General features: G+C 34.7%; 1 non-coding gene across 1 annotated transcript; it reads left to right on the top strand.

Moving 5' to 3' along the window:
• The first annotated feature begins 484 nt into the window (after positions 1 to 484).
• LOC138398563 (U1 spliceosomal RNA) lies at positions 485 to 656 on the top strand. The gene has a single exon (XR_011236035.1). It is a non-coding gene; the product is annotated as a U1 spliceosomal RNA (small nuclear RNA).
• The last annotated feature ends 3,729 nt before the right edge of the window (positions 657 to 4,385 follow it).

Here is a 4,385-nt window from a genome sequence, read left to right on the forward strand (position 1 = left end):
AAGCACAGAAAACAAAAGCGAAAATAGACAAATGGGATTGCATCAAACTAAGGAACTTCTGCGCAGCAAAGGAAACAATTAACAAAGTAAAGAGATGACCTACAGAGTGGGAGAAAATATTTGCAAACCTTACATATGTTAAGGGGTTAATATCAAAAATATATAAGGAACTCAAATAATTCAATAGCAAGTAAATAAGTAATCCAGTTAAAATATGCAAAATATCCGAATAGACATTTCTCAAAAGAAGACATGCAAATGGCCAACAGGTATATGAAAAATTCTCAACATCACTAATCATCAGAGAAATGCAAATTAAAATCATGAGATATCACCTCACACCTGTTAGAATGACTGTTATCAAAAAGACAAAAAGGATGCAGAGAAAAGGGGACCTTACACACTGTTGGTGGGAATATAAATTAGTACAGACATTACAGAAAACAGTATGGAGCTTCCCCTAATAGTTAAAAGTAGAACTACCATAATCACCTGGCAGGGGAGATACCATGATCACAAAGGTGGTTTTCCCAGGGTGAGGCTTATCCATTGTACTCTGGATGTGCTAACCCCTGCGATTTCCCCAAATGTGGGAAACTCAAGTGCATAAACTGTGGTAGTGGGGATAAAAAAATAGCACTACCAGATGATCCAGCAATCCCACTACTGGGTATGTATCCAAAGGATATTAAATCAGTATGTTGAAGAGATATTTGCACTCCTGTGTTCATTTTAGCATTATTTACAATAGCCAAGATATAGAATCAACCTAAGTGCACATTAGTGGCTGAATGGATAAAGAAGATGTGGTATATACACACTGGAATACTATTCAGCCTTATAAAAGAAGTAAGCCCTGCCATTTGCAACAACATAGATGCATGGATTACTGAAATAAGCCAGGTACAGAAAGACAAATACCACATGATCTTACTTATATGTGAAATATAAAAAGGTAGAACTCATAGAAGCAGAGAGTAGAATGGTGGTTGCCACGGACTGGGGGTTGGGGGAGAAATGGGGAAGAATTGGTAAAAGGGTACAAAGTTTCAGGTAGAGTAAACAATATTAAAGGAAAAAATCAGAACATATATTGCCTTTGCCCCACCGAAGTCAGAGCTTCAAGTGTGTCCATCCCCCAGACAGCGCGCACCACACCCATTAGGTGTGTATATACCCACCCCCTCCTGCCCCTCCCATAACCTAAACATTTGTACCCCCATAATATGCTGAAATAAAATAAATAAATAAATAAAAGTAAAATGTGGTTGTAAAAATAGCCGTAATAAGTCCAACCACCAAGAAAACAAAATTAGAACAGTTACCTTGGAGGGAGATTAACTATAAAACAATACGAGAATTTTTTCTAAGATAATGGGAATGTTCTATATCTTGATTTGAGTGATGGTTATATCATAGTCAAAATGTAGTATACATTCATCAAAGCTTATCAAACTGTATGTTGAAGATCTGTGTATTTCACAGTATGCAAATTATACCTCAATTATAGAAATAGAGACGTGTCTTCTTGACAAGAATTCTGCTAAGTCAGTTTAGCAAGAATGCCCCCACCCTTAATGTAAACTCTTAGTAATTTTTCATCTACTTACCCTTTATTCTGCCTATTGATTATAAATCCCCAGCTGTCTTTGCTGTATGCAGAGTTGAGCCCAATCTCCCTCTATATTGCAATATCCCTATTACAATAATCTTGAATAAATTCTTCCTTATTCTTTTAACAAGTGTCAGAATAATTTCTTTCTTTAACATTCACTGAAACATGATGGCTTGTACTTTTATTAATTAAAACTCTAGTTTTTTGAGAGTTACAAGTAATACTTTTAAAAGAAACTTTTAAGATAAGCAAAAATATTCCTAATTATTTGGATATATAGAGAGCAAATTTTTACATGTCTGATTCATTTTATATAAGCTAAATTATAAACAAATAAAATTTATGATAGAGAACAACTTGTGTTAGACAATAGTGCCTTTTGACACAGATTTAATATTACAGCTTGGACCTATTACATATTCCCAGTAATTATTATGAGATAATTTATTGAGTACCTATTATTCTCAAGTTTCCTGTCATATACGCACTTTCTAATTTCTTATAGCAGTTTATTCTTGGATTTCAAGTGTCAGAAAACTAAGTGTTGCTGAAACTTCAGGTGAGAAAGAACAAAGCATGAAAAAATGTGATCTGATTTGGGACAATCAATATTGGCCTAATAAATCTAAGCAATTGGCTTTAACTTCCACCAGTTATTATAAATATTTCTGAACATACTGAACTACTCCTGGATGATCAAAATTTGAAGTGGCTGCTTCAGAATTTTCCATTTAGTAGAGCTGATTCTCTTCTCCAGTGGCATCCCATATATCTGACTTCCATATTCTCCTTCTCAGAGTAGGCTTATATTATTCTGTTTTCACAGAAAGAAGGAGAAGATGAGACTGGGAAAGTTCACTGAGATTTGATTAAATTCTAGGATAAGAAATTTACTTTTAAAGAACTAGTTATTAATTTCTGGGAGATTCTTTTTTTGTACCTTCTCCTCTGATTTGGGTATTGCAGTAGCTACCTACAGTATTGGACTTCAAGTACACATTTCTGATTAGTCAAGAAAGTTTTTATTCTTTTAAAAACATATTTACTGGCAATTTCTCTATAACATTTGTTGGCCATTACAGCCTTCAATTCAAGACAATGCAAAAATGGAACACTTTGCACCCTACACTGCAAAGACGGGCAGAATGAAGCTTAGAGCAAATTGTACAGGCAGACACTGTGCTCTGTCCATTAGTGCTCAGTAAATATGATCAATTAATACCTCTTTTTACATTTCTATTACTTCCTATATGAAGTTAGAGTTTAATGGATTCTTTTCAGGAGAATTCTTCCCCCTAAACTCAACAATGCTGTTCTTTGATGTTGAGAGAACACAAACATTTTCATAATCCTCTGAGTACTGTAGCTTATGTAGGCTGATTCTTGGGAGAACTCCAGAATCAACTCAGTTCTAAAGAAAAAGGAGGGGAGAAAGGCATGTAATGCCCTTTAAATTTATAGGGGGGAAAGTGCCTGTGTAGAGAGTGGGGAAAGAAAGAGAAGTTTAAAAAAATACATTGAAAAATATATTGTTAATTGAGAGGTTGACTGATTTGTCAGTGGTCTATATCTTTTAAAGAATATGACATTTCCTGTCGTGGGTCCTATGTTACTTTCAGCCAGGACTAGAATATGTCAACAGGACATGCTGTAGATGCCCCTCAACACACATATACACACTGCCACTCATCAACAAAGAAAACAACAAAAGAAAGGGATCTTGCTTCATCTTCCTTTTGTCCCTCTCCATCCACATACCCCACCACTGAAATTCCTCAGTAAAGCTCTTGCTGAATATTATGTCAATTTTTGCAACCTAATAGGGACGATTTAGGATCTAAGAGAGAATGCGTTTTACCATATTCACTAAGGGCTCCTTTAGTATTTTAAATTACTTTTATAATTATCAATATTGATATTATATTCAAAAAGCAACAACAGGGGACTTTACCCTATGGAGTTAATTAAATATCTATAAATTAGCTCAGCTAGTATGCCAAGGCTGAATAACCTACTGACTTAAATATGTGCTTTAATTGCAAATGGCATGAGTTTGAATTCCTTTGAGTTTTACTTTTATTATAAATTTCCCTATCTCCTTTTTCTTTTAATATCCAATGGGTAACTATAATTTTTCACTTAATTATTTTTATCATGTCAATCTATTATGGATCTAATGAAAATATTTAAGTAATATATGGTTCTAAGAAGAAAAAACACATATTAAATCCAATTTTCAGAAAAATTTACTGCATTTTTTAATGTGCAAGGGACTGTGCTTCTTTAGCAGTTTATAGCACTTTATTAAGTATTGTGCAGTGTATATATTTTTTGAATTCTCAGCATGTCACTGCAGCTTTGGAAAACAAGAGCAGATCCCACAGTAGCAATCCTTTAAAAGGGAATTTTTATTGACTAACATTCATTCAAGACAAGTATTCCCAGCATGTTAAAATATAATGATGCTTGCTATACACACAGTTGGATGATGTTATAAGTAGCAAAATTTTACTTGTCTGATTAATCATCCCCTTGCCCCTGTGGCGTTTTAATCCAGAATAGCTTGCCCATTGATAAAACTAGGCATTCTTTATGGTCAAGTTCCAGCTTGAAACACAGAATTGTGGAATTAATCATTTCTACAAGTACAGTACGGTTTTGTAAATTCTGTTCTCTAACACTGCAGGCCTCAACCCCCAGGCCAAGGACTGGTACCAGTCCCTGGCCTGTTAGAAACTGGGCTGCATAACGGGAGGTGAGCTGCAGGTGA

This window comes from Eulemur rufifrons, chromosome 17 (genome assembly GCF_041146395.1).
Source record: "Eulemur rufifrons isolate Redbay chromosome 17, OSU_ERuf_1, whole genome shotgun sequence".
Classification (NCBI taxonomy): domain Eukaryota; kingdom Metazoa; phylum Chordata; class Mammalia; order Primates; family Lemuridae; genus Eulemur; species Eulemur rufifrons.